General features: G+C 38.5%; 2 long non-coding RNA genes across 8 annotated transcripts; one reads left to right on the top strand and one right to left on the bottom strand.

Annotated features, from left to right (window-relative positions):
* Nucleotides 1–7,972: 7,972 nt before the first annotated feature.
* Nucleotides 7,973–9,204, bottom strand: LOC136257276 (uncharacterized). 7 transcript variants are annotated; one of them, XR_010701883.1, is made up of 6 exons: nucleotides 9,108–9,204; nucleotides 8,980–9,061; nucleotides 8,799–8,933; nucleotides 8,249–8,679; nucleotides 8,159–8,192; nucleotides 7,973–8,110 (listed from the first exon to the last, which is right to left on the bottom strand). It is a non-coding gene; the product is annotated as an uncharacterized lncRNA (long non-coding RNA). The 7 variants fall into 7 exon arrangements; XR_010701884.1 differs by having other exon boundaries at nucleotides 8,799–8,928; XR_010701885.1 differs by having other exon boundaries at nucleotides 8,799–8,922.
* A 186-nt stretch (nucleotides 9,205–9,390) lies between these two features.
* On the top strand, nucleotides 9,391–12,053 carry LOC136257278 (uncharacterized). Its single transcript, XR_010701886.1, has 3 exons — nucleotides 9,391–9,658; nucleotides 9,917–10,471; nucleotides 10,521–12,053. It is a non-coding gene; the product is annotated as an uncharacterized lncRNA (long non-coding RNA).
* The last annotated feature ends 810 nt before the right edge of the window (nucleotides 12,054–12,863 follow it).

Below are 12,863 nucleotides of genomic sequence, written 5' to 3'. Positions count from 1 at the left end.
AAGTTAATCTCAGCAGTTCAACCATCAAGTTCGACAGTAGCTGTGCTGTATTTTACTTTGGTATTTTCAGTGAATGCTGGCGTTAATGTTTGCCTTGGCTTGTTTCCTTTATTGTTTGGTGATCAACATTGAAGCAGAAACAGATATTAGACTGCCTCAGACTTTAAAGTGACAGGCACCAAGTACCATTGAAGGTGCAAGGTTCCAAATCCATAATAACGAAAATACATTAACTGTCAATTTTCTTTATCATGAAACGTAATTAGTAGAAGTAGTATAATAGCCTTTAACACACTAATTTCTAAGTGGGTCAGTCATAGCAAAGATATTCATTTAGAAATGCAAACATGGATCAAAACTCTGTGTGGTAACCAACACTTTTGGATGGGGGGGAGGTTGATAAAAAATTGCTAAAATGTGATGGATTTGCGAAAAGGAGTCTTCCATACACATCCAATTTATGAACTTTGGCAATTCATAACTACAGATTGGCAGTTGGACAGCAGTGAGCACCAACATAGGTTGATGGATGAAAAAAATTCAGGTTTGTATTTGTCTTGAACACTAAGCTAAGATCATATAATCAGATGTGTGTGAAAGACCCCTTTTTGTAAATCTGGTCACAAATATGTCAATCATGCCACTATTTTATACCATGGAATTTTGCCGTTTCCCATTCAATAATTGAAACGTTCATTCCAGTAATTGAGTCAATCCAATAATTGACTACTTATGCTACAAGGATGAAACATACAGAAAAGAATCCCAGACCAAGTGGTGACTTGCTAAGCAACATGCAATGCTAGGCATGCGTCAAGGGAGCCACAACAGCTGGGATCCGAGATCTTGCCTGCATTCAACCACTACTTAACTTTTCACCAATTGAGTAGGAATTTCAGTGTTAGAAACTCTAATAAAAGCACACATTTGTATTCCTAGAGTTATGGTCTTCAGCGGTGTAGCCAGGAAAAAATTTTTATCGAGGCAAACTTTATACACTGACCTAATCGAGAAGGTCTGTTTCAGACTCAACTGATTCACAAATACTTTTAAGTATGGGTGGTGCAGCATTTGGAGGTTGACTATCTGGTTGGATGGCAGAAAGTGTTTCAGAAGACCTAGCTACATGTATAAATAATGCTCCAGCTTAGTTAATGCTACAGTTTATCATGCTACAATTATTTTAGACTAGTTTAATTGCACTCAACGTGACTTACTCTGGAGATATTTTGAGTTGCCAGGACTGCAATGGAGGTTATAGTCATGCACACTATACTTTTATTGATCTGATGAGATTTTTAAGTGAAAGATTACCTCTTTCATGTGATGCTCAACTGCATGTGCTAAGCATGTCAAGCTAGGGAGTCTGGAGGCATGCTCCCTCAAGGAAAGTTTTAGAAACATGGCTATATATATTGTTTTGAAATGGCATGTGGAGGCTATTTTTTGATTGTAATTCAGTGCTATTAATGCATGATATGCATGATCAATTAGCTCAGTGCAATGCCATGCAGTTGATTCATTGGAACTTTTGAAAAGACAATTAACATTAATGTAAATTATTTAGATCAAGCAGTGTAATGAGAACAGTGGCTATAATCTGTATACCGAATGCTCTATTAGAGTATATTACGATGACTGCTCTATTAGAGTATCTCGATCTTTTTACAAATTCAAGTAGCTGTAAAGTGATCCAGCACCGTGATACCATGGGTTCTAGCCCTGCTTAGTACTACAGCCATAGATTCTATTATGTTTGGTACATTAATTCTGTCTAGTAACGCTTTGAGTAGATAATCCGGGGTGCCAAAACTCAGGCCTGCTCAGCCTGTTGTTGAGCATTTTTACCGAGGAAGTTGCCTCGGTTGCCTCAATGGTAGCTATGCCACTAGTCTTGATCGCAATAATCGTAGAACTGTGTTTTCAAGACAACTATTCAATACACACTCTTTCCATGCACTAAAATTATCTCCAATCTGTGGCATGACAGTTGCAATGATCACATGATCTACTGCAAAAATTATTCTAATAAAAGCACACGCATTCCTATTCTACACACTGTTATCATCCACTGATTTATCTCCTGTGGCATAAGAAAGTAAGGAAAGGGACATAAAACGTATAATGAAACAGCAGTGTAAGCATGATGAAACGGTAGAATACGGATACCTACAGGTACACTTATGTAATATTAGGCAGGCGTCATGTGATTAGTAAGGACAGTCATGTGAATTCTTTGTTTTAAACTGCTTGGCGTAAAATCTTCCCTTTATAGTGCACTTCCCTGTAAAGGTACTTTCACAATGCATTTTATGCCAATGACAGTGGCATAAAAGCTTGTCATTAAGTACTTAATGACAAGCCATTACCAGAAATTTAGTACATTTTTTGGTCGTGTGCATTAGTGTAGACAACCTGTGTAAAATATTCATATAATACAATCACTTTTGAATGCGATGTTTTTAAAGCTATGCATATGTTGGAATAAATGTCTAATGATTGAAACCAACACATTCCAAAGGGTTTGAAGCCATTTAGTCCCTAACCACAATATTATCTTGCACTAACCTCAAAATTTGCTTCCACTTAGTACACTTTCAAAGCCATACTGTGTATGTAGTGTGTGTCTGTGTGTGCATGGTTTAATCATGGCACATTTATACCTCATAAATTAGAGTGTTAACCACATCAAAGGGATACTCGAAATAACTGTTTGTGTGCTTAAACTTTCTCAGTTAAGGAACATGGTGTGAGATATAAACTGTTTGTTTCTTTTTTTTTTCGATTTCTGTTGTAATTTACAAGTACATGTTCCTTTATAGCCTGCAGCTCGTCTATACTAAACCATTCATCCGGAAGCCACAAGTCACCGACTAAACTGATGATTGTTTATAATGTGCATGCATGTGTGCGTGTTATTGCATTTTTAAACTGATTAATTGAGCTGATTGACTATAATGTAGTCTGTATAACAACACGTATGCCATAAGTGTCTTGTCCTGTAGGAAGCTGGTCTATCACATCATATTTCAGTCGTTTTGCTTTGTTATTATCGCTAGCATAACTAGTCGAGCAATTTTTGGTCCAGATTTAACCTTAGATGGGTAAATTCTCAAAAAATCTTCTTTTGGGGGCATGCCCCCAGACCCCCCTAGACGGCTCTAGGTTTTGCACTGTTTACGTGCATATATGCTCAAAACTCCTTAGTTTAAAAAAGAAAACCCATCATAATCTGCTACAAGCATTTTCTAGTTCAATGTACGTGATTTTAATATACCCTGAAAAGTAGACTATCTCATTTGGCACCGGTTTCAGCTAGCTACTACTTTCGTAGTTTACGTGCTGGAGAAAATAGAACACCTATAATTAGTTGGATTGAGATTTCTAAGTAAGGTCAGTGCTGGATTTGCCTATTAATGACGAATGACGTATGCAATACGTCAAAGACTGAAGCAGTTTCTAATTTGTTGGAGCATCGCTGGAATAGATTATCCATTTTTGTCAAAAGACAAGGGTACACAAAAGGCTAAGACTGTAAACGACATTTATGGACGGCCTGGAACCACAAGTAAATGGCTGTATTTAGCGAAGGTTTTAGTCTACGCGTTAATAATAAGGTGAAAATGATTGGTTACATACAGATTCAACCTACTTCATAGGGTGAGTGAGTTTATTGTATGTTAAACCCATACATTTGGGCCTACTGAACCATAGTCTGTATTGCCACATGTATACGAACTTCAATCCTACCAAATGGGTCATTTAGCCTCTATTTATACATATTTCATTACCTTCACTACAGAGTGGACATTGTACACCGCTATTTGAGATGTATTGCCAATGCAACACTGTAATATTATGTCAATTTAATTTTTAATTAGTAGGCCCATGACCTCAAATTTCTGGTATTGCTTGGCGTAAAATCTTGTCTTTAGGCTTAAAGACAATTTTTGTTATTATACACCAAAGACTGCACAACCTCCTACGGCTATACAATTTATGTCATTCTACTCACGATGTAGCAAGGATCAAAATGATGCCTAGGGTTTTGCCCTAACGCTAAAGGTGAAGCCAAAACTAGCCGTGAAAATAACTTTTCGGTAAGGAAACATGCAAACCCTTTACATACCTTTATAAAATGGTCGATAACTCGATGGTAGTTGATCTTATTGCTCTGCAACAACTTTCATTCAACTCTTCGTGAAATTCTGCATCAGGCCATATATAACTCATGTGAGTACACCCACAATTGAAATTAAACACGTGGCAAGAATTTAGAAACACGGAGACGTGACTCGTCGCTGTTCACCGTTTCATAACAAGTAAGCCACTGTAGTTACAGTGTTCATTTAACCTTCTCCAAGTAGCCCAGTAAACACACTTTTAATCTATGTGTATTTGTAGGCTGTAAGAATTAAGTTACCCCACCTAGTGTCGCCATGCATGCCCATATTGTGTAAACATGCATTTCCGAAACGTTTTCTGCGGGTTTAATAGTTAAAAAGTAACTTGCCCAACACTGTAGGCAACGGCCGATTATGCCAGCATAATTTAAAGTATAATAGGTGACCAAAAGCATCAAGCATATAATGCCAGCATAATAGGAACGATGTTTGAAAATTTAATTAAAATGCGCAATACATGCGCCTGAAAGAAAGCAAATACTCACTGCCAATAGTATTATTAGTGCATTTCATATTTAAAAACATGTAATATAAGTTATTAAACCATTTCTTTGCTGGTTATTCACATTTTGCAGAAATAAGATCTAATAGAGCAGTCATGATCACCTACTCTAATACAGCAGTCAGGAAAGGCTGACATACTCTAATAAAACAGTCAGTTCTAGAGCATAATAGGCCTAATTTTTGAGCAATGCTCAAAAGCATAATAGGTAAAATTTTGGGAATAATAAGCCAGAGCCTACAACACTGTCTGCCAGAAAGTTCTTTTGTTCCATTTTGATACCAGTATGCGATGCTGCATGGTCAGATTTCCAGTCCTCTGTGTATAATTAGACAAACCAATACCACATGAAAATGTTACAGTATAGCTTACTGTGTAATATCACAGCACTAGTTTTTATAGTTTAGCATGCTATAGCTATGTACATAAAACACAATTGCAAGTATTATTATAAAAGGGCCAATTTTCCTTGATCTTTATCAGTCTTAATTAATTTGATCAATGCTGAATCAGTCTGCCGTTATTTACACACTGAAACAATTTTTTGGCACCGGCATGCAGCAGTAGCTAACTATTCTTCCAAACAATTTCTTGCTCAGACTGCTCAGCAGGTCAGTGACACCTAGCTATAGCTAGGCAAAAACTAGCAACAAAATTAATAGCTAGCTAGTGGGAGTTTACTTTCGTGGACTACACTCTTATAGGCTTAAACATATGCCTCCCCAAAGAACTTACACAAGGCCTTGCACATGGCTAATTTATAATCTCTGTCCCTGACACTGTGAAAAAAGAGGGATATAAGATGGTATTTTCAGTGGCTTATGGAATACAAAAAAGCTTGAAATAATCTGTATTACACTAACAGTCTCATGTAAAGCTTTAGTTAATGTGTTAAACATACTGAAACCATATATGTGACCCAGTCTGAGGAAACCGGTCTTATCGCCCATGTCAGCAGATTCGATTTTTCACCCAGGATACACAGCTACTGTAACATGAATAAACTATCTAATTCCACAATTAAAATCAGCCAGACTTGAGTGGTCTGGTTTTGCTGGCTGCTTTTCCCGAGCCCAGTGGCGATCCGTACGTGTGGTGTGGGGCCTGAATGGAGCTCTGGTCAGCCTGGGAATGACTGTATGTGGCTGTACAGCTCTGTGGAGTTGAATAAGTACCTCTGCTGTAAATTTCCTTTCATTTTAGCCAGTTTTGAGACTTCAATGGCTCAAAACATGGCCAAATTCATCCCTCAGCCTTCCTTTTCAATTTTTGAACACCATCTTGCCCGCCTTCCAGGGCCCCCGCCTCCCACCCAATTTGCAGCTCGCCTGATACAGTCAACCTCGGTTTAAAAACTATCTAAAATGGCGGGAAACTTAGTTGTTGTCTACTTGTACAGTGGATGCTCTGGAAGGTAAGGAATTGGTGTAAAACGTGTGAAAATTTGGTACACATAGCTTCAACCATTGGCGAGCTACAACACACTAAATACTTAAAACCGGCATTTCTCGATACTTTTAAATAGGCGATAAGCCTGGTTTTGTCAGACTGGGTCACATATGTGGTGGTATAGTGTGGGTATTATATTCGATATAAGTTATTTCAGGTAATGTAGTAAATAAACTGAAACCATATATGTAATAGTATAGTATGCATTATACTAAAGTATAACATGAGTTTAATACAGGGTTTATAATTATTAAGGCTTATTTGTATTCAATAAGCCACTGGAAATACCATCTTATATCCCACCTTTTTCACAGTGTGAATCACCTGCACTGAAGCTTTAAATTAACCATCTTACGACTTTGTGACTCTGTATGGCTAAATCTTAGGGACCCACCGATTATGCTCATAATTTTACCTATTATGCTATGCTGCACTGCTCAAAAATTCACCTATTATGTTTAAATTAATGCTTAATATTTATCTATTATGCTCGATTATACTCAATATTCATGCCTTAGTTCATATGCTTTGCTACTAGTTTAACACTGTATAGAAATAAAAAAATGAGTGGCTGGAACACAAATAATAAATTCTTGCTGAATGTAAAAGATAATATTGATATACTCTAATAGAACAGTCAGTTTGATGATTGTTCTATTAGAGTTACTGACTGCTCAATTAGAGTATATCGATCTTATTTTACAATTGTCATTTTCCAGCAAGAATTTTTTACTATCGTAAAAATATTTAACCTATTATGCTGGCATTATGCTCAATGCTTTTAGGTACCTATTATGCTCAAAATTATGCCAGCATAATCGGCGGGTCCCTACTAAATCTTCATTCTTGTCCACTATGAAACAATTGCACATTAGCTAATTATGCTGAGATAGCTAGCTCTGATGGGGCCTGAAAACCAACGAAAACATCAGCTCTCACAAGTTTTCAGCCTTTACAGCCTTGCACACAGAATTCAAAAACAACGCACGATCATGAAAGAATTGATCCATGTGCATGCATGTAATTATAACTCTTCCAGTCTGGTCTGTAAATTAGACTTGCTAAACACTTAGCTTGCTAAGCAGGAACTTCCGGTCTGATAGTCCGGTCCGGTCCGTAAAATAGACACCCCCTTTGTATGCAGCGAAGATGGGCAAGTAAAGGAAAAATTTACCCAGTAATTGATTCCCCTGTTCATGGTGAACACAATGCTGAAATGCATAGCTCCGTACCTCAACCCGTTGATAAGTTAGCTACAACCGTTTTTGTAAGCACCTGCAATGTATTTTCCCGATATATATACTTGCTGCACAAATCGATTTTTCTGTTAGACTGTAAGTGTAACCCCTAAACGTATTGGAATATGAGGCTGAAACTTTGCTAAAGGGTACACTTGTCTAAGTGGATTATTAATAGTTAATAAACAGGAATTTGAACAAGTTGATGTTGTGCTACTTCTAAAAACCAGGCGCCATGCAGCTAGCTAACTCATCTGGAATAACTATAGACAGTATATACTACTATGAATTAACCAACTATGTATTACTACTTTACAATATGGTAGTTTGGGTTGCACAGGAATAACGCACCTTGATTGCAGACAACGTACCAAGGGGATTAGACACCGCGTAGTGGGAGCAGACGGTTGAGATGCGGTTATCCGCGTAGGCGTACGCGGACTACTGTTAGTACCCCGTTTGGGACCACTTGTACGCGGATGTACGCGTCTTACCCGCGAAGAAATCCGTACGGTGCCATCAATAAACCGCCTAGTTCTCCGTAAGCACCTATCCGGTGTCCGCCAATGAGCCTAAATGGTCACGCAGGATCCTACGCGCGGGCCGCTGTGTCCGATAATGAATTCAGTTTTTGTCACGTGAGAGCATAATTTAAAATGCATAAAATTCCACAATAAAATGTCTTGTTCATTCTTTTACACAACATTCTTAGCTCCATGCACTCCAACGTTCCAGTTCTGTAAATAACAAAAGTAAGATGATGCAGCTACACACTACACATGTACCTTGAATAACTGTTCGAAGCAAAGCAAGTTCAACCTGAAGAAAAACATACATTACAGTGTATCACAAACTGCACATTACTATACACTAACCTAGCACATGCCAAAGTACCAGATGGGAACACTACTTGTGTGAATAGTTCTTTGTTGCAAACACGACAACACCTGGAAAAAGCCTATACATAATGGAAAGAAAATAGTTACACACTATCAGCACGTACCATAGTCACGTGTCCATCAGCTACCACTGTTTACAAGTTGACTTTGACGTTAGCAGAAAGTGGAATATCCATTAGAAGTTTCTGGGTAAGGTAAAGAGTTTGTTTTGTGGTTGATGTCTGCCATCACGTGCCAGAGGGGTCATCATACTGCTACGATCAGCTTGCAACAATCTGGCTTAATGCCATAGGATTCTGTTAACAGTCTCTGGTGTTTCAGTTATTGAGTACTTGACAGCTTATTGCAAGTAGTGGCAAGGAAATTCCATTGAGATGCCAATGCTGTAAAATATCTTGTAGGAAATCCTAAAAGATAAAGGCAAAATCATTTGATAGCACTGAACTACTGTTGGAAAGCTGGCTAGACAACTGGTACACAGAGAAACACATTAAATTATATCAAGCTACACTAAAACAAGTCTTACCATGAATGTGAATAGTAGGTAACTAAAATCCTTACGACAGCCAAACAGCCCATGGTACGATTGCATCCCAGCAACATAGCAGATATTGCGTTGAAATCATCCACTAAGGGCACGGTCCAATAAACTGCAACTACACTACAAAACAGCCATGGCTTACCAACCAAAACACAACTATACTTACCAAAGAGTACATACCATCACACAGCTTAGTGTTCTAACAGAAGAAAGCAGACTAGGACGGTAGTTCTCTCTACCCGGAATGTCTGTTATAATACATAAAACAGTTATTAAAAACAATACGTATTTCACCGTATCGATTGGCGAAAACAATCTGAGGTGTTTGACACGATGATATCCTTCACATCTAGATCTGCTCAGTCAAGCGCCATTACATCTCAGCTGCCAAGCACCCAAAAACCCCCCAAATTCCATGACAGTATTGTCGCAATCATTGGTATTGAGTAGCGCCAATGTTGCGCCATGTTTAACCCTAGTTTTCTTCAACAATCCGGCTGCATTAGACTGCTTAGCGTCAGTATCCAATCACTTCCGTCAAAAAGAAACCGCACGTGATTTTGATGATCAAAGATGGTTTGTTGTGCGCACGCCTCCACCAGTTAAAAGGTGCGCATCTGTTAAAATAATTCCAGAACAATCTTTAGACCTCGTGTGGTACCTATCATTCTGCTACTGTATTGTGTTCAAGTATTGGACGATAAACGGAAGAAACAACCGTCTCTTCGTTACCGACGTACTGAGCTAGCGGCTAACATGTAGCTATCCTCAGAGTGACTGACACATCCGACGAGATATCCTGTTAGATAGTATACTCTCCGTACCCTCACTAGAACAAAAAAATGGTGAGCCGACCTATATTTAAGTCTTTGGTGAACTCAAGAGGTGTAAACCTAACCCACATCGTAATTTCATATATGTATCTGTAAAGCAATGAAGAAAATAGGCCACTTCAAAGACGTTCTATGTTTGATAATCGCTGTCAATATACAAATTAACTTTGTACTCATGGTTTTTAGCTTTCAAGATATCTCATTTTATGTTATTACAATGTTCACAGTTTTATAAACTGCAAGCTTTAGCTCTGTACTCATGATTTTCAGCCATCAAGATGTCCCATCTTTTGTTGGCAAGTCCTGTCAAGATGTCCCATCTTTAGACAGGAAAAATAAGTGGGTACGTAGCTGTTTATCAATATCAGTGTTATTACGGTGTTCGCAGTTTCAAAGCCGTACAAGCTTTAGCGCTGTACTCATGACTTTCAGCCATCAAGATGTCCCATCTTTTTGTTGGCAAGTCCTGTCAAGATGTCCCATCTTTAGGCAGGAAAAATCAGTGGGTACGTAGCTGTTTATCAATGTCAATGCATTACGATGTTCACAGTTTCAAAGCCGTACAAGCTTTAGCTCTGTACTCATGATTTTCAGCCATCAAGATGTCCCATCTTTTGTTGGCAAGTCCTGTCAAGATGTCCCATCTTTAGTCAGGAAAAATCAGTGGGTACATAGCTGTTTATCAATATCAGTGTTATTACAGTGTTCGCAGTTTCAAAGCCGTACAAGCTTTAGCTCTGTAGTCATGATTTTCAGCCATCAAGATGTCCCATCTTTTGTTGGCAAGTCCTGTCAAGATGTCCCATCTTTAGGCAGGAAAAATCAGTGAGCACGTAGCTGTTTATCAATATCAGTGTTATTACGGTGTTTTCAGTTTCAAAGCCGTACAAGCTTTGGCTGTGTACTCATGATTTTCAGCCATCAAGATGTCCCATCTTTTGTTGGCAAGTCTTGTCAAGATGTCCCATCTTTAGGCAGGAAAAATCAGTGGGTACGTAGCTGTTTATCAATATCAATGTTATTACAATGTTCGCAGTTGCAAAACGGTACAAGCTATAGCTCTGTACTCATGATTATCAGCCATCAAGATGTCCCATCTTTTGTTGGCAAGTCCTGTCAAGATGTCCCATCTTTAGTCAGGAAAAATCAGTGGGTACGTAGCTGTTTATCAATATCAGTGTTATTACGGTGTTCGCAGTTTCAAAGCCGTACAAGCTTTAGCTCTGTACTCATGATTTTCAGCCATCAAGATGTCCCATCTTTTGTTGGCAAGTCCTGTCAAGATGTCCCATCTTTAGGCAGGAAAAATCAGTGGGTACGTAACTGTTTATCAATATCAATGTTTTTATGATGTTCGCAGTTGCAAAACGGTACAAGCTTTAGCTCTGTACTCACGATTTTCAGCCATCAAGATGTCTCATCTTTTGTTGGCATGTCCTGTCAAGATGTCCCATCTTTAGACAGGAAAAATCAGTGGGTACGCAGCTCACTGTTTGCAGCTTTGAAAACATGAAAGTTTTCAGAAATCTCAGCTATCAAGATTTCTCATAACTATTTTGTTGGTGTTTCCTGCCATATTCCTGGTGTGTGGGTGTGCGTCTGTGTGTGTGTGTGTAAGTACTTAGTTGATTTACCAAACTGGATTAACATAAGTGTGTATGAGATAGGGTGATTGATCTTTACTACCCTAAACCGGAGGAGCTCATGGTTCGCCGTGTGTCATAGCTCTACGACATTGCCTGCAGAACCAAACGGGGCACTGAAAATATCATCGTCCATATGGAGTCCTTTGACACTTTTAAGTGGGTATGCATAATGTTCGTAGCATTTGTTTATTAGTTACGAAAGCCAAACAAGTGTTGAGTAGGGTTCTGGGAACCATAATCTATGGTTCCCAGAGTCCTTTTAAAATAATTAAATTCAATAATTTTTAGCATCACAGTTGAATGGTTTGAACAATTTTGGAGACCATAAGATGTTTGATGTAGCATGACCAGCCTCCTCTGCAAGATGTTAATTATATATCCACTGATATTGATAATGAACAATTTCCTCTTTACTGTGCATTAATCAGATCAAATGCTTATAAGTATTCTTTAATGTTGTGACTGTGTAGCAAGATTTAAACTGCCCACTTGTCTGGCATGTGGAACTCCAAGCTTGTATTAGTGGCATAGTTAAAACTGTGAAATGGAGCTGAATTGTGGGATGGTATGCAGGGGTGGTGGGACAAGCCCACAGTAACTATATAATATGCTAACTATTATTCATATGTACTACCTGCTGAAAGTAAAGCAATTGTATAACAATGATTGTATAGTAAAGCCGTGTCCGCCACATCATTCCTTCCAGCATGTGATTTGTCCATTATGTGTTTGTCAGGTTCGATAATTAATGAATTGTACATATACAACACTTATACAGGTCCAGCAGTGGTGCTTTGTGATATGCCAAGGATTTTGCTGAGTTGGACACATACGAGGATTTTGCTGAGTTGGACACATACGAGGATGTTGCTGAGTTGGACACATACGGCTATTGAAACTACTACATATTGAGTTGTTTGTTTCTGTTTGCAGGCTAAATGAACTGTCACAGTGAAATTATCATCGTAATAATTATATATGTCACCTGTCTATGCACATACTGGACGTGGTAAAGGTATGCAACTGGGCTAACAACTTTGCCATATGATTGAAGTTAGCCTATAACCATGAGCTGCTGTCAAGTTGGACAGTACATACCATAAACGGGAAACACGAATGAAAGAAGTATAATAATTTATAATTGATTAATGCATGACAAACAATGTTCTGAGTGTCTTATTGAAGAAGGGGGATGTAGTATACTGTTACAAAGTTAGTTTAGTTACTTGGTCCATGAAGCCACACTTCCCATGATGTCATAGCTCCAATTCAAGTATTTGTTAATATGACAGCTTTTATGGTGAGTTCTACCAAACTTCAATGCACTATTCATGTCCCACTCCAGGTAGGGTGGGGAATACAGCAGATTTGACAAGGTCTAGTGTCAAATTTCCCAGTACAGAAGCTAAAACCCCACTATATTCCCACCTCAAAAGGGGGTTTCTGAGGGGAATTAATTTATCAAAATGATTTTTGACCGCCACCATCAAAAGCCCCAGGATGTAGATGGTCAAATCCCCAGTAGGTGTATCGGGATTCCGGGGGTGGGGCTAGCTTAAAAAGTTGATGTA

The sequence above is a fragment of the Dysidea avara genome, chromosome 6 (genome assembly GCF_963678975.1).
Source record: "Dysidea avara chromosome 6, odDysAvar1.4, whole genome shotgun sequence".
In the NCBI taxonomy this organism is placed as follows: Eukaryota; Metazoa; Porifera; class Demospongiae; order Dictyoceratida; family Dysideidae; genus Dysidea; species Dysidea avara.
This window is presented reverse-complemented; position numbering and strand designations above follow the sequence as displayed.